Source organism: Ornithorhynchus anatinus, chromosome 3 (genome assembly GCF_004115215.2).
Source record: "Ornithorhynchus anatinus isolate Pmale09 chromosome 3, mOrnAna1.pri.v4, whole genome shotgun sequence".
Taxonomy (NCBI): Eukaryota; Metazoa; Chordata; class Mammalia; order Monotremata; family Ornithorhynchidae; genus Ornithorhynchus; species Ornithorhynchus anatinus.
In genome coordinates this window covers 65102313-65129481 of record NC_041730.1, presented here as the reverse complement: position 1 = coordinate 65129481, position 27169 = coordinate 65102313, and the positions used below count along the sequence as shown (strand labels likewise).

Genomic DNA, 27169 nt, shown 5'->3' with positions numbered 1-27169 from the left:
ATTCTCTGCCTGGGGTGGGGACTGAGGGGTCAGCAAAGTTGGGGGGATAGGAAGCCCTTTAACCAGCGTGGCTCAGTGGAAAGCACCCGGGCTTGGGAGTCAGAGGTCGTGGGTTCTAATCTCGTCACCTGTCAGCTGTGTGACTTTGGGCAAGTCACTGAACTTCTCTGTGCCTCAGTTACCTCATCTGTAAAATGGGGATTGAGACTGTGAGCCCACGTGGGACAACCTGATTGCCCTGTATCTACCCCAGCGCTTAGCTCACAGTAAGCACTTAACAAATACCAACATTATTATTATTATTATCATTATTATTATTATTCCACCCTTCCCCCTCCTCCCCGGACAGGGGATGGGCGGGATGATGGGCAGAGGGGGAGAGGAGCAGTGAGCCGGGACATGGGATGGGGACTCTGCCGAATAATAATAATAATAATAATAATAATGGTATTTGTTCATTCATTCATTCAAACGTATTTATTGAGCGCTTACTGCTTGCAGAGCCCTGTCCTAAGTGCTTGAAAAGTACAATTCAGCAACAGAGATGATCCCTACCCAACAACGGGCATATTTGTTAAGCGCTTACTAGGTGCCAAGCAGTGTTCTAAGCACTGGGGAAGATACAAGGTATTCAGATTGTCCCGTGTGGGGCTCAAAGTCTTAATCCCCATTTCACAGATGAGGTAACTGAGGCACAGAAAAGTGAATTGGGTTGCCCAAGGCACCCACATCCTGTGACTTCCAAGCCCATGGTCTTTCCACTTAACCACGCTGTTTAAGCGCTTACTATGAGTCAAGCACTGTTCCAAACGCTGGAGTAGTCCAGCGCTTAGAACAGTGCTTGGCACATAGTAAGCGCTTAACAAGTACTATAATCATGATTCAAGGTAAACAGGTTGTCCCACGTGGGAATCACAGTCTTAATCTCCATTTGACAGATGAGCCCAGAGAAGGGAATCGGCTTGCCCAAGGTCACCCAGCATTCAAGCGGAGGAGATGGGATTAGACCCCAAGTCCCTGGGAGCTGGAGGTTGGAAGCTGGGAGCTGGAGGTTGGAAACTGGGATTTGAGGTTGGAAGCTGGGAGCTGGAGGTTGGAAACTGGGAACTGAGGTTGGAAGCTGGGAGCTGGAGGTTGGAAACTGGGATCTGAGGTTGGAAACTGGGAGATGGAGGTCAGAAACTGGGATCTGGAGGTTGGAAGCTGAGAACTGGAGGTTGGAAACTGGGAGCTGGAGTTTGGAAACTGGGAACTGGAGATTGGAAACTGGGATCTGAGGTCGGAAACTGGAAGCTGGAGGCTGGAAACTGGGAGCTGGGACCCCGCAAGATCACCCCACTCCTTGTCTTACGCACCAGCCTCCTCCTCCTCGTGCTCCTCCTCCTCCCCCAAACCGGGCAGAGGCTTGGCGGGTGCGGGGTGGAAAGTTTTGGGATTTTGGTTTTGGAGGCGAAAGTCTTTTTGTCAGCAGTCCGGGGGGTGTGCTGGGGGTGGGAAAATCCTCATCCGCTGGGGCTTCCCTCCTCTAATCCGGATGGGAAGCGGATGGGGGTGAAACGATTCTGAAACTGGGAAAATGAATGGGAGGAGGAGGAGAGCAGAAGGAAAGGAGACTTTGACCGCCAGTAACCCCGGCGTGTGTGTGAGGTTTGTGTGGCTTTTTTTTTCTTTCTCTCTCTCTCTCTCTCCCTCTTCCTTTCTCCCGCCTTAATTGAGTCCCTCCTTAACTCTTTCCCCCGGTCACAGCCCCTCTCCAGGGAAGAGTCCAGGCGCCTGCTCGGAAACCATTCCACTCCACCATTTCTCCTCTTATCCCGCTCCCAGCCTCTCTCCCCGCATCCCCTTCACCCCAACCCCCTCTCTTCCCTTGAACCAGAGCCCCGAACCTGTCTGGAGGCAAGAGATGGGAACTAGCCTTTCCTGAAACAGAAAAGACTATCTGAGACATATTGACACCGATAGCTCTTTCCCCCTCCTTCCAGTTCCACCCTGCTCACCCCTTCCCACGGGTGACATTTGTCACACACACACAAAAAGATGGGGAACACCCTTCTGCCCTCCCACCCTAAGGGAGCTGCTTTGTGTCTACAGATTCCCCTTGTCCCCCAGGTAACAACAGTAGCAATGCTACTATATGTTTTGGTGGCATGTGAGTTCTCAGAGCTTCTTGCAGGTTTTGTTTTATTAAAATCCACCCGAGGGCAGGAATGTGGTCAGTCTCTATTACTCCCACTTTACAGGTGGGGAAACTGAGAGACAAAGTGGCTAGGGTGTGCTGAATTCAGGACTGGATCCCTCCAGCAACAGCCCTTCATTCCACCCTGCCATCTGTCCTCTCTCACCCAGTGCTCAGAACAGTGCTCGGCATGGAGTAAGCGCTTAACAAATACCATCCTTATTTATTTATTTTATTTTATTTATCCTTATTTTATTTATTGATAAAAACCTCCACCCCTAGACCAAAACCCCCTGGTCACCTAGCCTGGGGAAACCGGCTCTCCCCCTCAAAAATATAAGCTGATTCATTCATTAACTCAATCATATTTATTGAGCACTTACTGTGTGCAGAGCACTGTACTAAGTGCTCAGAAGTACAATTCGGCAACAGATAGAGTCAATCCCTACCCAACAACGGGCTCACAGTCTAGAAGGGGGTGGACAGACAACAAAACAAAACAAGTAGATGGGCATCAATAGCATCAGTATAAATGCATAGAATTATAGATTATATATAGTAATAAAATAAATAGAATAATAAATATGTACACATATACACAAGTGTTGTGGGGCAGGGTTGAGGGTAGAGCAGAGGGAGGGAGAGCAGAGAAAAGGGGGGCTGAGTCTGGGAAGGTCTCCTGGAGGAGGTGAGCTTTCAATAGTTCATTGTGGGCAGGGAATGTGTCTATTTTTATATTGTACTCACCCAAGCGCTTAGTACAGTGCTCTGCTCAAAGTAAGTGCTCAATAAATACAACTGAATTGAATCAACAAGCTCTGTCCCCTACCCCACAGTCTGCAGAGCCTCAGCAGAATTCCCACTGCCAGTGATGCCTTCAGACATTTGGCTGCCCTGAGAAGGAAAAAACTGCCACCCCAGTCTGTTCCATATGACATCATATGGAATATTTTGCAAAGGTCTCTCCAAACCTAGGTGAAGAATCGGAGTTGAAAGAAGTAATAAAGACAAACTAGCTCAGATCTCAATTTTTGTTCCAGAAACTGATTTCCACCCCACCCCACCCTGTTTCTTCTGAAGCTGCAGGAGGAAGAGAGGAAGGAGGGGGCCAAACTGTACGGTGGAAAGCTGTCCTGTGGAAAGGGCGCCATTCTGGGTGGATGGGGCTTGGCAGAAGAGGTAGCTCCAGGGTGGGGGGAATGAGGAGGTAGCTTGGTCTATGGAAAGGGCACGGGGTTGAGAGTCAGAGGACCCAGGTTCTAATTCTGACTCCACCACCTGTCTGCTGTGTGACCTCAGGCTAAAGTCCCCATGTCTCAGTTACCACATTTGTAAAATGGGGAATAAGAGTGTGAACCCTATGAGCTGTAGCTTGTATCTACCTCAACGTTTAGTACTAGCGTTTAACAAATACCATTTTTTTAAAAAGTGTAGACAGCCATGTAACAGTGTTTGGGTGTCCCTCTGGGGGCCACAGCAGAAGGTCCAAGGGCAGGATGGGGCAGAAGGTGAGATGAGGAGGAGGTGCAGAGTTGGCTACAGGCATTTGACATCACTGAGGAGAGAATTTCAAAAATCCTCAGAGATAAAATCTCCAGAGTCATGGCGCCGTCTCTGTCATACCTCCACTATGGTGCCCCGCCACCTCTCTGACCATCCCTAACTGTCCGATGAGAAGATCTCTCTTGATTAGTCTCTCAAGCTAGCCCTACCCACTGCTTCCCAACAAGCCCCTCGCTGTCTCCGGGTCTGTGTTCTCAAGTTGTTTTTCCACTTCTTTTTCTCCTCCTCCTCTCCGTCCACTGGCCAGTTTGCCTCAAATCAAGAAAGCTTTTTGATGCTTTCATCTAGTAGTCACCAGATATGGGTAGAGAGAGCCAGAACAATAGTGGCAAACCCCAAGGGGCTTCGTGATGCTCCTCTTGCCCCAGGTCTTCCTCTTCTTAACCTAGAATTACAGCTCTTTGATCCCTCATGGCCAGAGCTTGGGCTGTTTTTGCCACAGTTTGTCCCTCTCTCTTCCCCTTCCTGACCGCCGTCTTCAGTCATTCACTTTCCAGTGGTTTCTTCACTGCTTTCTAAAATGGTCATGCATCCCTTGACCCCATAGCTCTGTCCTAACATTCATTCCTCTCTTGAGAGGGTTATCTGCACATGCTGCCTCCACTTCTCTCCGACTCGCTCCTTGAAACCCTCCAATCTGGCTTCCTCCCTCTTCGCTCCATGGAAACTGCTCTCTTTAAGGTCACCAATGACTGCCTTCTTGCCAAATCCAACAGCCTCTACTCCACCCACATCCTCTTAATAATAATAATAATTATTATTATTATAGTATTTGTTTAGTGCTTACTATGTGCCAAGCACCGTTCTAAGCGCTGAGGTACATACTCTCAGCTCTTTTAACTCTCAACTGCTTTCAACTGTGCGAACCACTACCCTCTCCTACAAACACTATTTAACCTTGTCTTTGCTGAAACCATCCTCTGCTGGTTCTCCTCCTACCTCTCTGGCTACTCCTTCTCATTCTCTTTGCAGGCTCCTCCTCTGCCTCCCACCCTTAATTGGGGGAGTCCCTCAAGGCTCAGTTCTGGATCCTCTTTTACTCCCCATCTACACCGACTCCCTCAGAGAACTCCTTTATTCCCATGGCTTCCACTACCATCTCTAAGTGCGTGATTCCCAAATCTACCTCTCCAGCCCTGATCTCTCTTCTCCTTTGCAGTCTCACATTTCCTCCTGCCTTCAGGACATCTCTATTTGGATGTCCCGCCTACACTGCAAACTTAACATATCCTAAACAAAACTCCTCACTCATCCACTCAAACACTGTCCTTCCCCTGACTTTCTCATCACTGTAGACAACACAGCTATCCTACTTGTCTCATAACCCCATAACCTTGGCATTATCCTCAACTCACCTATTTCATTCAATCCACATATTCAGTCTGTTACCGAGTCCTGCCAATTCTACCTTCACAACATTACTAAGATCCACCCCTTCCTCTCCATCCAAACTGCTACCACGTTGATCCAAGCACTTATTCATTCATTCAATCGTATTTATTGAGCGCTTTCCCTGTGCAGAGCACTGTACTAAGCACTTGGGAGAATCCAATACAACAATCAGGCACATTTCCTGCCCACAATTTCCTGCCCACAATTGACAGCCATCAGTGCAAATAAATCAATTACAGATATGTACTTCAGTGCTCTGGGACTGGGAGGGGGGAATCAAAGCCTATCTTGACTATTACATCAGCCTCCTTGCTGACCTCACTGCTTCCTATTTCCCCCCCACCCCAGTTAATAATGGTGGTATTTGTTAAGCACTTACTATGTGCAAAGCACTGTTCTAAGCGCTGGGGGGATGCAAGGTGATCAGCTTGTCCCATGTGGGGCTCACAGTCTTAATTCCCATTTTACAGATGAGGTAACTGAGACCCAGAGAAGTCAAGTGACTGGCCCAAAGTCACACAGCTGACAAGTGGCGGAGCCAGGATTAGAAACCATGACCTCAGACTCCCAAGCCCGGGCTCTTTCCACTGAGCCATGCTGCTTCTCCAGTTCTTACATCATTCTGCTTCCTGGATCATTTTGCTGAAAAACCATTCAGTCCATATCTCCCCATTCCTCAAGAATATCTAATGGTTGCCCATCCACCTCCTCATCAAACAGAAACTCTTGCCATCGACTTTGAGGCACTCCATCAACTCCCTCCCTCCTACCTTACCTCGCTGGTCACCTACTACAACCCAATACTCACACTCCACTCCTCTAATACCAACCTACTCTTTGTACCTCTATCTCATCTATACCACAGCCTATTCCTTGCCCACGTCCTCCCTTAAGTCTGGAGCTCCTCTCCCTTCACTTCTGACAGACCACCCCTCTCCCCAACTTACAAAACCTTCCTAATATCACATCTCCTCCAAGAAGCTTTCCTGGTTAAGCCCTCATTTCACCTATCTGCCCTCCCCTCTGCATAGACTACTGACTTAGCTATGCACCCCTTAAACACTTTGATACTCACCCCAGCCCTGTAGCACTTATGTAAATATCCTTCTCTTCTTCTATTTCCCCTAGCTGTAATTTACTGTAATGTCTGCCTGCTCCCAAAGACTGCATACTCTTTGTGAGCAGGGATCGTGCCTAGAAACCCGAGTATATCATACTTTCCCAGGTACTAAGTACAGCACTCTGTACACAGTAAGCACTCAATAAATACCACTGGCTGATTGATTAATTGATTGATTATTTTTGAACCTCACTGAACTCTTACTTCTACTGAGCCTCAGTGGTACTAGTAATCTGGGAAGCAGAACCAGAGTGGAAATTAAGCCATACTGCTGGTGTTTTTTGTTTTTGTTTTTTATGGTAGTTGTTAAACCTTTACTTTGTACTAGCATTTAGAACAGTGTTTGGCACATAGTAAGTGCTTAACAAATACCATCATTACTAAGAGTTGGGGTAGGTACAAGCTAATCAGGTTGGACACAGTCCATGTTCTACGCGGGACTCACAGTGTCAATCCTCATTTTACAGATGAGGTAACTGAGGCACAGAGAAGTTAAGTGACTTGCCCAAGATTCATTCAATGATATTTATTGAGCATTTTCTGTGTGCAGAGCACTGTACTAAGTGCTTGGAAGAGTACAATGCAGTAATAAGCCGACACATTCCCAGCCCACAGTGAGTTTACAGTCTAGAGGGGGAGGAAAGGTCACACAGCGGACAAGTGGCAGAGCCAGGATTAGAACCCAAGGCCCTCTGACTACCAGACCCATGCTCTAGCTAGTAGGCCATGTTACGTCTCCACCTTGTTGTCTTCGAATAAAGAAACACACCCTGTGCTGGGCAAAGCTGATTGGGCATCACCCTTACAATGAAAAACAGTCTGGCAGGCTCCAATTTGATCAAAACCCTACACTCTGATTCATATGCAATTCTTAAGAAAGCATCACAGCCTAGTGGAAAGATCATGGGTCTGGGATTCAGAAGACTTGGGTTCTAACCCTGGTTCTGCCAACTGTCTCCTGTGTGACCTTGGGCAAATCACTTAACTTCTCTATGCTCAGTTTCCTCACTTGCTAAATAATTAAATCTTACTCCCTCCCAGTTAGACTGTGAGCCCCATGTGGGTCAGGGACTGTGTCCAACCTGATTAGCACGTGTCTACAGTGTCTACAGTGCTTCGCACATAGTAAGCTCTTAACAAGCACCATTACTAAGTACCAATATTACAGGAGTAGTTGAGGGAGCAGCACAGGAACAAGTGCAGGTCATTCAAGGAGAGTTCAAGTTTAAACCCCAGTTTGAATTTCAAAAGGAACTTCATCTCACCCACACTTTGAGGAGGTATTCTGGGGAGCTAATAACCTGCACGCTTGTATATCTGGGGACAGGCAGGTAGACTTCATTTCCTAAGCTCCTACTTCGGAGCATGCAGATTCAAGAAACCTCTGAGACAAAATCTATAGGAGTGTAAACTCAGTGTGGACAGAGAATGTGTTTACTAACCCTGCTATATTGTACTCCCCCAACTGCTTAGTACAGTGTTCTGCACGCAGTAAAAGCTCAATAAATACGATTGATTTAAGATGTGAGATCACTTATGTCTACTATCGAAGCTGAGGGCCAAAGTTCTCAAACGTCACCATCATTTTGCAACACCTGGCCAAACTATTCCTAAATTACTTGAACAACATACTTACTCAAATGCAGGCTGCAATATGCAATGTGTGTCCAAGGGGTTTGTCTGAGCCACATCCTACATTCTCTGAGAGCAAAGAGCAGGTCCAGGAGTATCATTTTTTCCATTGGCAAGAGACTTCAGGCTGCTCCCAAGAAAGAAGATAATCATCAGGGTGCTGTCTCAACCTCATTGCCCCTGAATCTCTCTCAGCCCCGATAAGTTTATGGAAAGGCTCCTGCCAAAGCCACCAGATGAGCTAGCTTTGAGGATTTGGGGAGCACTAAGCCGTAATGTGTGTGTGTCCCATACTGTAGTAGCCTCCTTGTTGACCTCCCTATCTCATGTCTCTCCCCAATCTGCCCGGATCATTTTTATACCAAAATATTCTGGCCATGTTTCCCCACTTCTCAAGAACCTCCAGTGTTTGTCCACTCACTCCTCATCCAACAGAAACTTCTTATCATAGGCTTGTCCCCTCTTAACTCTATTTGCTACTCTCCTACTACAATTCGGTCTGCACTCTTCACTCCTCTTATGCCAACTCACTGTACCTTGATCTCGACTATCTTACTGCTGACCTCTCACCCACATCCTGCCTCTGGCCTGGAACGCCCTCTCTCTTCATAGCCGATAAATGATCACTCTCCTCCGCTTCGGAGTCTTATTAAAAGCACATCCCCTCCAAGAGGCCTTCCCTGAGTAAGGCCTCTTTTCCTTGCCTTCCGTTCCCCGCTATATCACCCTGACTTGCTCCTTTTACTCATCCCAGCCCCACAGCATTTACACAAGCTCGCTGTGGGCAGAGAATATGTCTGTTTATTGTTGCACTGTACGTTCCCAAGTGCTTAGTTAGTTGCACACAGTAAGAGTTCAATGAATACAATTGAATGAATAAATATTTGTAATTCATTTATTTATTTAAATGGCTGTCTCCTCCTCTAGACTGTATGTTCACTGTGGGTAGGGAGTATTTCTTTTATATTGCTTTATTGTACTCTCCCAAGCACTTAGTAGAATGCTCTGCACACAGTAAGTGCTCAATAAAGTGCTCAATAAATGATTAAATAGAAGATTTATTCTTCCCTTGTACTGACATCAGTACCCCCTTTCAAAATATCTTCTATCTCTGGCAAAGCAGCATAGAAAATGCAAGCCATTATCTGGATTACAAAACCCGCTTTAGCTTGAAATATTTGAGACGTTCTCTCTGTTCTTCCATGTTGCTTAATGGAAACTATGGCCTCTAGTTCACTTCAAGCCAGGTTTGTTGGGGCCTATGCTTTCTCGCTGTTGCCAGGATGGGTGAGAGAGGAAGGAGGGATTCATTCATTCAATCTAATTTATTGAGCGCTTACAGTGTGCAAAACACTGTATTAAGAGCTTGGGAGAGTACAGTTTAACAACAGACACATTCCTGCCCACAACGAGCTCAGCAGGGGATCCGTTACCACAGGAAATCATGTAGGCCAAAAATAACAGGATTCAAGATGATTTTTGAATGGAAGGGAAGGTGATGGAAAACTGGGAATGTTAAGTATTATATCCCTATCCATTATTCAGCTCCTAGAAGGGCAGCTATTGACATTTCCTCCAAGCATCTTGAAGTCAAAATCAGACACAGAAAACCTGAGCAGGATGCATCACTGTTCTCCCCCAGTCATGACATGGCTCTTTAAAGTTGCCGCTTAATGTCCCAGGAATCTTCCCTTTGCCAAATCACCACATTCCCTTTAAATTTCTTAAGTGCATGCCCACATAGTGATTGGGAAGAAAATAAAGCTGAGGTTATGTCTGGGCAGAGTCCAGGATATTTGCCACTCTCAGAATGGAGGGTATAGAGGAGACATATTGCCTAGGTGCAGATCTGAACTTGCAGTTTTGGAGGGAGTATTCAGGATTAGGCAGCAGCACCCAAAGAGGACGAGCTACTGGAAACCACCTAGAAAATGGTCTCACCCTACCTGCTAGGGCCAGGACAACACTGGCCCCAAGTCACTCAACAAATCAATCAATTGTACTTATTGAGCACTTATTCTGTGCAGAGTACGATATAAGTGCTTGAGAGAGTACAATATAACAGAGTTGGTAGACACATTCCCTGCCCACAGTGAGCTTACAATCTAGAGGGGGAGACAAGACATTGTTAGAAATAAATAAATTATGGACACATAATAATAATGTTGGTATTTGTTAAGCACTTACTATGTGCAGAGCACTGTTCTAAGCACTAGAACAGGGCATAACATAAGTACATAAGTGCATACCATGTATATAAGTGTTGTGGGGCTAAGGGAGGAATGAATAAAGGGTACAAATCCAATTTCAAGAGAGGCACAGAAGGTAGTTAGAGAAGAGGAAATCGGGGCTTAGTCAGGAAGACCTCTTGGAGGAGATGTGCAATGGCCCCTGGGAATTCCAAACAAGAAGATACAAATAAGAGCATATATATTTTGCCTGCACATAGCTTAGCATAACAATGTCATGCATGTCCTTCCGTAGAGCATATCAAAACGTGCCCAAACCTAGAACATTTCTTGGAGGAAGGCAGGAGGATGACGACCGAGGAGTCTCTACTTGTTACTGAACCGCTGTGTTCTTTTCCCAGGAGTCTCTGAATTTGGCCACCTTTTTTGAGCCACAGAACTTGGTGGCAGGAGTTGGAGGAAAGCTAAGCCCTTAACATAAAAATACCAGACCAAAAGTAATCTGGTGCCACAGCGCTACCAGACAGGGAAGAGACCAGCAGAAAACAGACTGACCTGTATAAAACTGGATGACTGGTCACCCTCTCCTAGAGTTGCCAGCAGAGAACCAGCCAGCTTCCCACAGAATAGAAAGATTCAAAAAGGGGTTCTGGTCTGAGCACAGTAGTGTGAAGCAGAAATTCCTGAGCTCCAAGTCTTCCCTTCAGCCCCCTCTGTGAGCGGGAACAACTTTTTTCTTTTCCTACTTCTAAAATGAAGATTGTAGTAAAACATGGGAAAATTCCCCCAACCCCGAAATCCCACCGCAGATTACTAAATCAATAGGAATAATCCAGCTTGGCCTAGATGCTGTGGGAGAGGAATAGAACAGAATATGCTCTGTTCTCTGTAGAGAAGAAAACCAATTAACTCATGTTTGAAAATTTAAAAAAATGAGAAGTACTTAGGCAGCTTTGCACACAGCTTAGACAACAGTGAGTGTCTACTCACTTGCCTCAGGGAACAAATAGTGAAAAATTCCTTTGTCGAACTGCTCATCTCATTCCCGGGGGCAAGAGCAAGCTAGGAAATTTGTGTGGGCTGCTAACAATTTTATATATATATTTATTTTAGAGGCATGCAAGCAGTGCAGTTTACAATGAGCCAGAAATCCAGTGAAATGCCTATTTATTTTACTGCAATGTGGTCATTATGCTTTCCCTCCTGGGTCCAGGTGGTACAAGAAGACCATCTCATCTCACATCACGCTACGTGAGCTCAATTTCATTCATTCATTCAATTGTATTCATTGAGAGCTTACCGTGTGCAAAGCACTGTACTAAACACTTGAGAGTACCTTTCAGATGCTCTCAACACCTGCAGGAGATCGGAGCCACCCCTCAGAAATGTAGATCCAGTCAAGTTTAGTGTATGCACAGAGTTTATCTACAGGGCAGGGGGTTAGGCATTGATGGTTGGGGAAATTTAGTACCTCACAATCTTAAAGTTGCTGCTGAGCCATGAGATGGGGGAGAGAAAGAAGACAGTAAGAGGAACCACTGGATGGGTAATAGGGAACATTGATAGGGAGTGAAAATTCATTCATTCAATAGTATTTATTGAGCGCTTACTATGTGCAGAGCACTGTACTAAGCGCTTAGAATGTACAAATCGGCAAGAGATACAGTCCCTGCCCACTGACGGGCTTACATTCTAATTGGGGAGACAGACAAAAACAATAGCAATAAATAGAATCAAGGGGATGAACATCTCATTAAAACAATAGCAATAAATAGAATCAAGGTGATGTACATCTCATTAATAAAATAAATAGGGTAATGAAAATATATACAATTGAGCAGACGAGCAGTGCTGAGGGGAGGGGGAGGGAGAGGGGGAGGAGCAGAGGGAAAGGGGGGAAAAGAGGGCTTAGCTGAGGGGAGGTGAAGGGGGGGTAGAGAGCAGAGGAAGCAGAGGGAAAAGTGGAAGCTCAGTCTGGGAAGGCCTCTTGGAGGAGATGAGCTCTAAGTAGGGTTTTGAAGAGGGGAAGAGAATTAGTTTGGTGGAAGTGAGGAGGGAGGGCGTTCCAGGACAGTGGGAGGACGTGACCCAGGGGTCAATGGTGGGATAGGTGAGAATGGGGGACGATGAGGAGGTGGGTGGCAGAGGAGTGGAGCGTGTGGGGTGGGGAGTAGAAGGAGAGAAAGGGGGAGAGGAAGGAGGGGGGCAAGGTGATGGAGAGCCTTGAAGCCTAGAGTAAGAAGTTTTTGTGTCGTGTGGAGGTTAATAGGCAACCACTGGAGGTTTTTAAGAAGGGAAGTGACATGCCCAGAGCGTTTCTGCAGGAAGATGAGCCGGGCAGCAGAATGAAAATAGCAAGAGCTATCTCCTTTAGACTGGTGATGAAGATAATAGCTGTTGCTGCTAGGCCCTATTTTCATTCCCTGATATTTCATTTGTATTTATTAAGTGTTTACTGTGTGCAGAGCACTGTACTAAGCACTTAGCACTCTACTAAGCATACCAATAAGAGCTATAGGAACAACCACAGAGGTAGATTCAATTTTTTGATGAGTTGCAGTGCGATTAGTGCAAGATTTTCTTTCAAAGCTACCATTTTCCAAGACTAGTTTCTAAGGTTGTATTAACAAGGTGGCATAACAATAATAATAATAATAATGGTATTTGTTAAGTGCTTACCATGTGTCTGTACTAAGTGCTGGGGTAGATATGAGCTAATCAGGTTGGACACCATCCATGTTCTACACGGGGCTCACAGTGTTAATCTTCATTTTACAGATGAGGTAACTGAGGCATAGAGAAGTTAAGTGACTAGCCCAAGATTTGTTCATTCATTCGATCGAATTTATTGAGCACTTACTGTGTGCAGAGCACTGTACTAAGTGCTTGGGAGAGTACAATACAACAGTAAGCAGACACATTCCCTGCCCACAGTGAGTTTACAGTCTAGAGGGGGAGGCAAGGTCACCCAGCGGACAAGTGGACCTAGTGGTTAGAGCACGGGCCTGGGAGTCAGAAGGACCTGGGTTCTAATCCCAGCTCCACCTCTTGTCTGCTCTGTGAGTTTGGAGAACTCGTATAAATTCTCTGTGCCTCACTTACCTCGTCTGTAAAATGGGAATTATTACTGTGAGTCTCATGTGCAACATGGACTGTGTCCAACCTGATTAGCTTGTATCTACACCAGCACTTAGTACAGTGCCTGGCACCAGTAAGCCCTTAAAAAATACCATAAAAAAAGAGGAGGCAGCAGATTTCTAGTCACCTAAGAAGCCCAAGAGCTAAGAGACCCTCCAGGCTCAGCCTGCTGAACCAAGAGCAATTTGAAGATAGAGATGAGGCATCAATCAATGCTATTTATTAAACGTTGGCTGTGTGTGGAGCACTGTACTAAGCACTTGGGAGAGTACGATAAGTAGATACGATCCCTCTGCTCAAGGAGCTTACAATCTAGTTGGGGAGAAATGATCAGATTTAAGTGCTAGGGGAGTTGTGGGTGGTGAGTACTCAAATTCGTTGTGGGCAGGGAAGGTGACTACTGTTGCACTGTACTCTCCCCAGTGTTTAATACAGTGCTCTGCTCACGGTAAGTGCTCAATAATAAAGTTGGTATTTGTTAAGCGCTTACTATGTGCCGAGCACTGTTCTAAACGCTGGGGTAGATGAAGGTTGTCCCACATGAAGCTCCAGTCTTAATCCCCATTTTACAGATGAGGTAGCTGAGGCAGCAAGAGGTTAAGTGACTTGCCCAAAGTCACACAGCTGACAAGTGGCAGAGCGGAGATTAGAACCCATGACCTCTGATTCCTAAACCCGTGCTCTTTCCACTGAGCCACAATACGATTGAACGAAGGAATGAATCAAGTGCTTAAGGGTACAGATTCGAGTGCCTGGGTGATGCAGAAGGGAGAGAAACAGGATGGGGAGGATTCAGAAGGAAGGAAGTCCCTGTTTGAATCAGGCGGAGCTGTAGCTGAGCCAACAGGAGCACTAGCTAGTGCTGAGTGTTCTGATGAGAGGAGCCTTGGATGGAGAGCCTGTGGCCCACTGGCATTAAGGGTCAAGTGGTCACCAGGCACATGATTCAGCCCGGCAGCTCAGTGAAGGATAAAATCTGCAACTCGGGCCACATGGCAAACATCCACTCCTGGAAGAAAACACCTGTTATCTGAAGGGCCTGGTCTTTTTTCAGTTTGCTGTTAGCCAGAATTGATACTTTACAGAGACCCTGTCTACCGACTCTGTTACACTGTAATAATAATAATAATAACAATAACTGTGGTATTTATTAAGCACTTACTATGTGCCAAGCACTGAATTAAGCAATGGCCTAGCCCACACACTCCGCTCCTCTGGTGCTAACCTTCTCACTGTGCCTCATTCTCGCCTGTCCCGCCGTTGATCCCTGGCCCACCTCCTACCTCTGACCTGGAATGTTCTCCCTCCTCACATCCACCAAACTAGCTCTCTTCCCCTCTTCAAAGCCCTACTGGGAGCTCACCTCCTCCAGGAGGCCTTCCCAGACTTTGCCCCCATTTCCTCTGCTCCTCCTCCCCTCCCCATCGCCCCTACTCCCTCTCTCTGCTCTACCCCCCTCCCTCCCCACAGCCCTTGTGTACATATATACATGTACACATTTATTATTCTGTTTATTTTATTAATGATGTGTATATATCTATAATTCTATTTATCTATTTTGAGGGTATTGATGCCTGTCTACTTGTTTTGTTGTCTGTCTCCCCCCTTCTAGACTGTGAGCCAGTTGTTGGATAGAGATTGTCTCTCTTTATTACCCAATTGTACTTTCCAAGCACTTAGTACAGTGTTCTGCACACAGTAAGTGCTCAATAAACACAAGTGAATGAATGAATGGAAGGTTGGACAGTCCCTGTCCCACACTGGGCTCACATTCTTAATCCCCATTTTTTCACAGATGAGGTAGCTGAGGCACAAAGAAGTAAAATGACTTGCCCAAAGTCACAAGGCAGACAAGTGGTGGAGCCAGGATTAGAACCCATGACCTTCTGACTCCCAGACCCATGCACTATCCACTACACCATGTAGCTTTAGCATGTAAGCCAAGACGGGAAGATGCTCCAGGGCCACATTTCTCAGAGCTTTTCTCTCCCATGATCACCAGATAGCACCTGTCCACCCTGCCCTGCACTCCTATTAATTATTATTTATTCTTATTATCATGGTATTTAAGCTCTTATTATTCACCCTGCCCTGCACTCCCATTAATTATTATTTATTCTTATCGTGGTATTTGTTAAGCTTTTACTATGTGCCAGACACTTTACTGAGCCCCGGGTAGATACAAGCTAATCGAGTTGGACACAGTCCACATCCCACATGGGGCTCACAGGCTTAATCCCCATTTCATAGATGAGTTAACTGAGGCACAGAGAAGTTAAGCAGGTTGCCCAAGGTCTCGTGGTCAAGTGGCTGAGCGTGAATTAGAATCCAGATCCTTCTAACTCCCAGGCCTGTGTTCTAGCCACCAGGCCACACTGCTTCTCCTCTGCTGAAGCTGTTGGGCTCAAAATAGTCCCAGCAGAGTCAGAGAGGGGAAGCCCCTTGGAGGTGGGGATGGATAGAGGGAGAACTTTGGCATGAGGGGGGGCGGGGAACCTGGGACTTCCCCGGCCATATGAGTCAATCATCAGTGGTAATTTATTGAGTGCTTACTGTGTGCAGAGCATTGTACTAAGCAGAAGGGAGAGTACAATACAACAGAGTTGGTAGACACGTTCCCTGCCCATAAGGAGCTTACGGTTTAGAAAGGGAGACAGACAGTAATAAAAATAAATGTCACATTTGCGAAAGTTAGCTAAATATATTGTAGCAGAGTCTCAAGAGTTCCCTTGAAAGGCTTGTTGGGCTGCAGGATGCCTGATGGAGTGATTTGCAGAGAACAAAAACCCTCCAATGAGCAAAAGGGAGTCGAACTGCCGTTTATTCTCTACGGTCACTTTGGCTGCAGCCAAGTACCAGTGAGGAATTTGAATCTGAATGATGTTGCTTCAGAAATCAGATTAGGAGAAATATATGATGTGGGTGCCTCCCGACAAAGAGAGAAAGAGAGAGAGAGAAGGCTCAGCAGAGACTGAAGAGCCATATTTAAGGAGAAAGAAAGGGAAAAAAAAGCCCCAACAAATCAGCCTGGCTTCAGGAAACCCTAGGTAGATTAACTTTGTATTTAAGGACGGGGATTCACTGCTCTTTGTTCCTCTGCATGTGAGAATGCCTAAGTACCACGAGGAGATGATATTTGAAGGGTATCGGGAGAAATCATTGTTTTTAGGCTATCTTACAGATCAATAGGCAGGGTTAATTATGCAAAAGACAGCTTCTGCCTCCCTTCCCCTCCACTCCCACCCCCACAAGGAAAGTCATGTCTGAACTGCGGAAGAATGGTTCAAGGGAATTGGTGCAGGTCCCTGGGAGGAACTTAGTCAGAGACAAAGCCCCCGGAACCCCTTCTGACCTCCAAGACAAAGGACTAGATCAGGAACGCAGAGTTCTACAGAAATGTCCCTGTTTTGGCAGGGGGTGGGGGGAGGTGAGCAGGGAATGCTGATTTGACTTATTTAATCGTGTGCGTGAGCTTAGAAATAAACTGCCATCAGGATCACTCACTAAAGACACTTGTGACCTGCAAAGGGTGTTCACTCTATTCCTCCTCCTCTTTATCCGGTACCTCTTTCATTTCTTCTCTCTGCTTGCTATTCTGTTTTTCCTCCCTCGCTTCCTATCTTTTTTCTTTCATTTTTTCATAATCGCTAGACTGCAAGCTCCTTGACGGCAGGAATGCAGTCACTCACTAGCGTAATCTCCCAAGCGTTTAGTACAGTGCCCAGTGTACAGTAAGCACTATTAAATGATATGAATATAAATATAAAATAAATTCTATAAATTGAGTTGAAACTCTATGGAGGAAAAGTGGTTAAAATATTTCGCTTTCATATAGCGGTGTTTATCGTTCCCTTCCCCCCGCTCCTTTCTTTTTCTTACTTCCCCTGCTAATGTCACTCTGAATTATTGTTCTGAGCCTTTAACCGTATGTCCACCATGAAAATGACTTAAGGAACTCATTCCTGCATTGGGGAACCATTTTTCAAATCGTGGTCTTTAAAATAAGCCTCATTTACTGAGACATGGGATTTTAAAAGGACCTCTTTTTTAATAGTTTTCACTTTTAGAAGAACGACCAGTCCCTGAACAGGCCCTTTTCGAACTGCCTTGGAAGAGAGCTTCAATCCTCAGTTAAGAACTCAATCCCCTAGAAAGACTTCCAGCTTTTTGAAATGAGGTTGTTTTCTCTTCAACACTGGATCCAGTGGGTCAGATTGATGAGCAAAGGAGTAAAGAGTGGCTTGGGAGAAGCAGTGTGGCCTAGTAGATAGATCACGACCTGTAAGTCAGAAGGACCTGGGTTCTAATTCTGGCTCCACCACTTGTCTGCAGTGTGACCCTGGACAAGTCACTTAATTTCTCCGTGCCTCAGTTCTCTCATCTGTAAAATGGGGATTAAGACTGTGAGCTCTAAGTGGGACATGGGTTATATTCAACCTTATTAACTTGTTTCTCCCCAATGCTTTCAACAGTGCCTGGTAAATGCTTAACGAATACAAGAAAAGATGAGTCTTGTCTCTCTTCTCCAGATTAGTGGGATAGGAGAACTGTCTGAAGGTTTACGGTACCCCAGTAATCCCCCATATTGTTTTCAACAGTAAAGGGGGGCAGGCAGGGATCCCCTTCATTGCGGGGGACATTACAGTCCCATCTAGACTGTAAGCTCACTGTGGGCAGGGAATGTGTCTGTTATATTGTACTCTTCCAAGAGCTTAGTACAGTGCCCTGCACACAGTGAGTGCTCAATAAATGCGATTGAATGACTGACTGACATTCAACTTACAAGATACCTCACAGTGAATTATTCCACCCCAAGTGTACACTACCTGCTCAAGACTTCTCCCACCATTACATCAGCCTCCGGTTTGTTCTTCCCTTTTGCCCAAACCCCTCCCCTGACCCCTACCTAGCATGTTGGTGTTAACAACCTGACTTGCTCTTATCAAAAAAGCACGCCCAACCTAAGGCAAGAAAGAGCTTCTCACCAGTCAATCAGTGGTATTTATTGAATGCTTATTGTGGGCAGAACACTGTACTAAATGCTTGGGAGGGTGCATTACCACAGTGCTGTAGCCAGTCCCATGACCATGGGCTTGGGAGAAACCAAAAAGCTTCCCTGTGACCATTAAATGGCACCCTTGATGGAGAATCACCAATTGTGTAATAATAATAAGGTATTTGTTAAGCGCTGGGGCCGATATAAGATAATCTGGCCAGACATAGTCCCTGCCCAGTTGAAACTCACAGTCTAAGTAGGAGGGAGAGCAGGCATTTAATGGCCACTTTACTGATGAGGAAACTGAGGCACAGAGAAGTGAAGTGATCTGTCCAAGGTTGCACTGAAGGTAAGAGTCAGAATCAAGATTAGAAACCCAGGATCTCTGATTCTCAGGCCCTGCTGTTTCCACTGGGTCACCCTGCTGCTCTGAATCTTCTCTGAATCTTCCAGGAGAGTCCTAGACAGCCAGACTTACCCTGAAGCGTCACTCCAAAACCCACCAGTGACTGCCAACATTTCCAACATCCCCTCACAAACAACCCCAAATTCTCTGGTCTAGATAGGACTGACAGGAAATGAAGTGAGAGGACATGGGGGAAGATGCAAACAGAAAGAAGACTGATTCTAAATAAAAAGACTACTGCTTCACACTTTTATTTTAAACTTGCTCCTCCACCTACCCCCCAGTTCTTTTCCCTATTTTACTAACTCATCCTCTGGTCCCTCTCTCAATAAAATGCTGCTTTCTACCTCCCCTAAAGACAGCACAATAAAAGGATAGAGACTTAAACTGAAACATAAAGAATTTAGGTTAGCTACAGGGAAGACTTTACTAGGCAAAGGAATGAATCATCTAGAAAAGTTGTGACATCTTCCTGAGAATTCTTTAAGAGCAGATGGATCCATCCTGGGATGGATTAGAATGGACTAAATCGCTGAATAGCCTCCAGAGGCCCCATGATCAGTACTATGATAGACTACCCAGCCCTACAAAGAAAGAAAGGCAACAGAAGCCAAGCAACGTGGCTTAGTGGAAAGAGCCCGGGCTTGGGAGTCAGAGGTCGTGGGTACTAATCCCAGCTCCACCACTTATCAGCTGCGTGACTTTGGGCAAGTTACTTAACTTCTCTGTGCCTCAGTTCTCTCATCTGTAAAATGAGGATTAAGACTGTGAGCCCCATGAGGGCCAACCTGATTAACTTGTATCTACCCCGGAACTTAGAATGGTGCCTGGTACATAGTGAGTGCTTTACAAATACCATCATTATGAGAAGCAGCGGGGCTTAGTGGCAAGAGCACGGGTTTGGGAGTCAGAGAACGTGGGTTCTAATCCCGCCTCCTCCAATTGTCTGCTGTGTGAACTTGGGCAAGCTACTTAACTTCTCTGTGCCTCAATTACCTCATCTGTAAAATGGGGATTAAGACTGTGAGCCCCATGTGGGACAACCTGATTACTTTATGTCTACCCCAGTACTTAGAACAGTGCTGGGCACATAGTAAGCGCTTAACAAATATCATAATTATTATTATTATCTCTTCTCTATTTCACTCACTCTGCTTCCACCTCCCCCATCCACTATCACACACAGTTCATACCCAGGATCAAATTAAGGTTAAGGAAAAAAAAAAAGACTCAGGGGACTCTCAAGGATTTTTAAGGGAATTTTAAGGTTGAGGGGGTGGGGGAGATGACTTTTCTCAAAATCTTTCAAATCACCTTCTTTTCCTGCTTGGCTGATCCAATTCTTTTTCTCCCTTCTCTCCTAGATAGAGGTACAGCACAAAGAAGAGACAGCACAAAGAGCCCAGTTTCCCTGCTACAAAGCAAACAGAGGTGAAAGAGAGAGAAGAGAAAAAAATGAAACTGGACATGTGGTTTGCGTATAATGTGTATATATAATGATAATAGTGTTGGTATTTGTTAATCACTTACTATATGCCAGCCATAGTACTACGTGCTAGATACATAGGGTGGCTGCATTTCAATTTTGAGAAGAAGGGCCTATGTCACTCAAATTCATAATAACTATGCATTCTCTCTCTGGAAAAAGAAACCAGTGAAATACAGAACTTTCATACACCTGTGCATATCTACTCGTCATACGGTACTTGGTATTCACCCCACCCTCAGCCCCACAGCTCTCATGTACATATACATACATTTTTTACTTATATTAATGTCAGTCTTCTCCCTGTTGACTGTAAGGTCCTTATGGGCAGGGATCTCATCTACCAACTCTGTCATACTATGCTTTCCCTAACATTTAGTACAGTGCTCTTCATGTAGTATATACTCCATAAATACAATTGATTGAGAGAGAAACCATGATGAGGTGAGAGCTATTGCTGTCCCCTGTCTTGGGCTCCTCTACTGATAATAATAATAAAGATGGTATTTGTTAAGTGCTTACTATGTGCCAAGCACTGTTCTAAGCACTGATCTCTAGTTTCTAGCTTGCAATCTGATTGGCAGGTGGAATCATTTCCAAGAGCCATGCCTTACCCTTACCTTTCTGCCAATATATGAGTGCTTCAAATCATCACCCAGAGTCCCAAGAGGATAATACCAGGGTAAAACAATATGGCCTAGTGGAAAGATCATGGACCTGGGAGTCAGAAGACCTGGATTCCAATCCCAGCTCTGCCGCTTGCCCACTGTGTAACCTTCGACAAGTCACTTACCTTCTCTGTGCCTCTGTTTCCTCAACCGTAAAATAAGGATTCAATATCTGTTCTCCCTCCTACCTAGACCGTGAGCTCCACATGAGACAGAGACTGTGTCCAACCTGATCAACTTGTATCTACCCTAGTGCTTAGCATGGTGCTTGACCCATAATAAGCACTTAACGAATATAATAATAATAACAAAGAGGAGCAGTTCTGAGCTACCAGCACCTTCCCACAGACTCGCCCACCAGTCCCCATAGGCACAATTTTACCAGGAAAAAAAATAGACCCTGTCTGCCATGACTTCAGTGTAATGTTTTTCACAAAGCAGTAAAGCCACAACAAATCTCCTCCATCATTAGTGAAACATTAAAATTTTCTTAGTGTTACCAAGAAACACGAATTCAGCAACAATTTTTTCAACCTGACATTAGCTTTGGACAGTGCAGATTCAACCCATGTTTCACTGTATGTCCCTGTCTTCTTACTGTTGCTTAATATTCCTTCCACATCTCCATTTGGGGCAAAGTAAATAAATGAGTCTTTACACTGAGAAGAAGAGCCCAAGTCCTGAGGACATGAGACAAAGTTGAAAATGCAGAACAAATAAAGGGCGAGAAAGGAGAAGGAACAGACCTATGCTAACTCCAATTGGAAATTTCTTTGCAAACAATGTTTCCTGAAATGGGAAACTTCCACAAAACGTGGTGTTCGCTTCCCCAGATTAGTACAGATTTATGTAGTGCACATCACTACTCAATTTTACCTAGCATTTTTGTTGTAGTAGTTTCAGGGTTTATTAAAAAAAACTTCATTCATTCATTCAATCATGTTTATTGAGCGCTTACTGTGCGCAGAGCATTGTACTCCGCAATTAGAAAGTACAATTCGGCAACAAACAGAGACAATCCCTACCCAACAACGAGCTTACCGTCTAGAAGGGGGGAGACAGACAACAAAATAAAACAAGTAGACATTCATTTTTCTTGTAGTAGTAATAATAATGTTGGTATATGTATTTGTTAAGCGCTTACTATGTGCAGAGCACTGTTCTAAGTGCTGGGGGAGATACAGGGGAATCAGGTTGTCCCACGTGAGACTCACAGTTAATCCCCATTTTACAGATGAGGTAACTGAGGCACAGAGAAGTGAAGTGACTTGCCCACAGTCACACAGCTGACAAGTGGCAGAGCCAGGATTCAACCTGACTCTGAAGCCCAGGGTCTTTACACTGAGCCACGCTGCTTCTCATAATAATAATATTTATTAAGTGCTACGTTGTGCAGAGCACTGTCCTAAGAACTGGGAGAGACTACCCAGATGGGAATTAAGACACAGTCCCTATCTCTTTGGGGGCTCACAATCTAAAAGTGAAAATGGAAGATAGGGGACCAGTGATAGAAATATATAAGAACATAACAAAATGTTTTTCCAACATGAAGACAAAAACAAATATTTCCTGGTAATGTTTACGGGTTTTATTTATTGGACTCTTTGTTCCTACTGCTAAGCATATTTCCTGGCAAATGTTTGGCTTGTCTTTCCAAAGACTGATTCTCCCTGTCCCACATTCTAATCTACAGATTTTCCTGTGTCCCTCCCCAGTCATTCTCAACTGTGTGAAAAAGAAACCTGAACGGCATTCAGGTAAGAGTTCATTTGATAGCTTGGAAGTATTTTTTTTTAAATGGTACTTGTTAAGGGCTTTACTAAGTGCCAGGAACTGTGCTAAGATCTGGGAAAGATACAGGATAATCAAGGTGGATATAGTCCATGATCCAATTATTATAATAATAATTGTTAAGCACTTACTATGTGCCAGTCACTATAGTAAGTACTGAGATATGTACAAGGTAATCAGATTGGACCCAATCCCTGTCCTACATGGTGTTCCCAGTCTTAATCCTCATTTCACAGATGAGGTAGCTGATGCACAGAGAAGCTAACTGACTGGCCCAAGGTCACACAGCTGACAAGTGGAGGAACAGAATTAGAATCCAGGGCTTTCTGACTCCCAGGCCTATGCTCCATCCGCTAGGACACACTGTTTTACCCTTGACCTGGGGCTCTCTCTGTCTGTCAGAGCCTGGACCGGACTGAGGGGGATTAGGGTTAGGTACCCGCTCAATCTGGCCCTCTTGGCTGGGATCTATGTGATCAGCGGGCCGCTGATATGAGCACATCAGGGTTATATCTTTTCACTCATTCAATCATATTTACTGAGCACTTACTGTATGCAGAGCACTGTACTAAGAACTTGGGAGAGTACAATAGTACAAAAAATGGACACATTCCCTGCCCACAACAAGCTTACAGTCTAGAGGACTCTAACACAAAGTTGTTCTTAATCACGAGCCCTTCTATAACTGTTGGGGACTACTGGGGCTCCATCTGCTCTTCTCAAAGAGCTAACACTCTACTTTTCAGTCTATTCATCCACTCTCTCTCAGAAGATTAGGTTTAAGAGGCAGTTTGGGGCCTGCTGTCTCCAAGCAGCTGCCCTCACCTTAAATACCATAATTTGCTTTTATTGTTTGTTGTTGTTTGTTAAGCGTTTACTATGTCCAGGCATGGTACTAAGCACTGGGGTAGATACAAGCTAATCAGGTTGGACACAGTCCCTGTCCCATGGAGCTCACAGCCTTAATCCCCATTTTACAGATGAGGTAATTGAGGCCCAGAGAAGTTAAATGGCTTGTCCAGGTGTCACACAACAGACACGTGGCACAGCCAGGATTAGAACACAGGTCCTTTGAACTCCCTTGCCCGTGCTCTAGCCACTAGGCAACACCGTTTCTCAAGGGGCTTTCCTTCAGCCCTTTGCTTCATGTTAATGGCGGCACACAGATGGTCTTGTCTTTTCTTACTAAATATGCCTTGGGCCCATCTCCTCAGATACCCAACTCTCCTGCTCCATAAAACACACACACACAAACCTTTCCCAGTGTCAGCATTGCCCTAAATCATACGGGACTTACAAGTCAGCTTTAAACTGAATAACAGTTCTACTTTCGTCTTCTCCAACCTGTAACCAACTTCTCCAAGGAGGTAGTTGTTATGAGGGAAAATGATTATGGGTTATTAAATTAAAAGTTCAGTATGCTGGAGGACAAAATGAAGGGTATTAGAGGGTTGATGAATGTTCTATATAAATGAGATGTTCTGCCTCTGAAGTTCCACCTAAAAAGTTTCTTCTTTGACCAGAAGCTCCCTGAACTTGGCCCCATGTCTTATGTGTTCTCTATACCTTCCCCAGCCCTATGGACTATGGGCAAGAAATAAATTGAGAAGAAGGAGGAGAAGGAGGAGAATAATGGGGAAAGAGGAGGAAGAGGAGAATAAAGGGGAAAGAGGAGGAAGAGAATAAAGGGGAAGAAGGAGGAAAATAAAGGAGAAAGAGGAGGAGAGTAAAGGGAAAAGAGGAGGAGGAGAATAAAGGGAAAAGATGAGAAGGAGGAGAATAAAGGGGGAAGACGAGGGAGAGGAGGAGGAGAATAAAGAGGAAAGAGGAGGGAAAGGAGGAGGAGAATAAAGGGGAAAGAGGAGGAGGAGGAGAAGGAGGAGAATAAAGGGGGAAGAGGAGGAAGTGAATAAAGGGGAAAGAAGAGGAGAAGGAAGAGAATAAAGGGGAAGAGGAGGAGGATAATAAAGGTGGACAAAGAGGAGGAAATGAAGAAGGAACAGAAGGAAGAGAAAGAGGCGAAGAGGGAAGAAGAGGCAAAGGAGTAGGAAGAGGCAGTGTGGCCTTGTGGAAAGATCATGACAGGGCTAGGAAATATGTGTTCTAGCCTTAGCTCCACCACTTGCCTGCTGTGAAGCCTTGGAAAAATCACTTCACTTGTCTGCATCTCAATTTTTTAACCTGGAAAACGGACATAAACTAACTGGTTTTCCCTCCCTCTAGGGTGGGAATCCCACGTAGGAGAGGAAATGGGTCTGATCCGATTAGCTGGTATCTCTCTCAGTGCTTAACATGGAGAAAGTGCTTAATAAATACCATCATTATTATTATGAAGAGCAGCTGAATTGACTAGTTGATGCCTTGACTACTGCACCAGCCTCCTCACTGACCTCTCTGCCTTCCTTTTCTCCCAACTCCAGTCTAATTTCCCTCTGCTGCGGGAAAGACCTAAAAATTCAGTCCACATTTTCCCACTCTTCGAGAACCTCCAGTGGTTGACCATTCACCTCTGCATGAAACAAAAACACTTTCTACTGGCTTTAAAGCACTCAATCAGCTTCCCCCTCCTCCCTTCTTCATTGATTTCCTGCTACAACCCAGCCTGCATACTTCACTCCTCTATCACCAACCTGCTCACCGTACTTCATTCTCGTTTGTACCTTAGTCTCATTGTTGCCCCCTTGCCTATAATCTCCCTCTGGCCTGGAACTTTTTCTCCCTTCAGATCTGAAAGACCACCACTCTCCCCATCTTCAAAGCCTTATTAAAATCACATCTTCTCCAAGAGACCTTCCCCCAATGAGTCCTTACCTCCCCTACTCCCTCTCTTTTCGGTATCACCTATGAACTTGGATCTGTACCCTTTAAGCATTTGTTATTCAACCCAACCCTCTCCCATCCCACACTTACCTACATATTTGCAACTTATTTTAATTCCTCTCTGCCCCCTGTAGACCGTAAGCTCTTTATTGGCAAGAAATGTATCCAACAACTTTGTTGCAGTGTACTCTCCCAAGCACTTAGTACAGTATTCTGCACATTGTAAGTGCTTAAAAAATACCACAGATTGATTGAGGAAGAAAACCAGAAGAAACTTTCAGGTAAAGGCTTAAAGTCCATGAACTATATTGTTAGAGGACATGAGTCTGTGAGTTCCTTCCAAAACCCTACTCACCCTCTGCAAACTAGCTTCAGTAATGGATCTGAATTTCTTCTGGGGCATAAATCAGTATATTGACTTCTATTCTTTGAAATATTTCAGTCTGATTTGATTTGATTCTCAAATCTACCTCTCCAGCTCTGACCTCTTTCCTCTGCATTCTCGCATATCCTCCTGCCTTCAGGGTATCTCTATCTGGTTGTTCTGCTGACACCTCAAATTCAAAATGTCCAAAACAGAACTCCTCATCTTCCCTCCCTAAATCCTGTCCTCTCCCTGTCTTTTTCATCACTGTAGACGACACCACTCTACGACTCAGGAGATCTTAACCCTGTCATTATCCTCAACTCAGCTATCTCGTTCGAGCCACACAAAAGATCTGCAGGTAATCCTGTCACTTCTACTTCACGACATCCCTAGAATCTTCCTTTTCTTTTCCATCCAAGCACTCATCCAAGCATCAAATTACCATGATGTTCCAAGCAGTCATCATTTCCTGCCTTGATTACTGCAACTGCCTCCTTGCTGACCTCCCTGCCTCCTGTCTCTCCCCACTTCAATCCATATTTCACTCTGCTGCCTAGATTATTTTCCTGAAAAACCATTCAGTCCACATTTCACCACTCCTCAAGAACCTTCAGCGATTGCCCATTCACCTGTGCAACAAACAGAAACTCCTGCCATCAGCTTTAAGGCACTGGATCAGCTCACTCCCTTCAACTTTACCTTGCTTATCTCCTACTACAACCTAATTTGCACACTTCACTCCTCAAACACCAATCTACTCTCTGTTCCTCGATCTCGTGTATGCATCTGCTGACCCCTTGACTCATCCTTCCTCTGGTCTGGAACTCCCTCCCCCTTCACATCTGACAGTCCACAACTCTCTCTGCTTACAAAACTCTCCTAAAATCATATCTCCTCCAAGGAGCTTTCCATGACTACACCCTTATTTCCCCTAGCCATCCTCTCTTCTGTATAGACTATGCTCTTGGCTGTGTATCCCTTAAGCACTTTGATACTCACCCCAGACCCACAGTATTTACCTAAATATCCTTAAACTCTTCCGATTCCCCTAACTGGATTTTATTTTAATGTCTGTCTCTTCCTCTTTAGGCTGTAAACTCCTGTGAGCAGTGATCACATCTACCAACTTGAATATGTTATGCTTTCCCAAGTGCTTCGTACAGTGCTCTGCACACAGTAAGCACTCAGTAAATACAACTGATTAATTGATTGATTCTCAGTACTAGATTAGAGACTGCCCCCAGATAGAATAAGATCTGAAAAACTTCAGCATTTTTAAGCTAAAGTTTAAGGAAATCAAATATTTCCCCAGGGAATGATACATGTTAACAATCTATTATCAAATTATCATGGTGATAATTTAAGCTTAAAATTTAAGGAAATCAAACATTTCCCTAGGGAATGATACATGTTAAACAATCTATT

At 44.9% G+C, this 27169-nt stretch overlaps 1 long non-coding RNA gene across 1 annotated transcript; it reads left to right on the top strand.

Moving 5' to 3' along the window:
• Positions 1-1527: 1527 nt before the first annotated feature.
• LOC114810164 lies at positions 1528-26098 on the top strand. Its single transcript, XR_003757884.2, has 4 exons — positions 1528-1647; positions 19977-20043; positions 22460-22523; positions 26015-26098. It is a non-coding gene; the product is annotated as an uncharacterized LOC114810164 (long non-coding RNA).
• The last annotated feature ends 1071 nt before the right edge of the window (positions 26099-27169 follow it).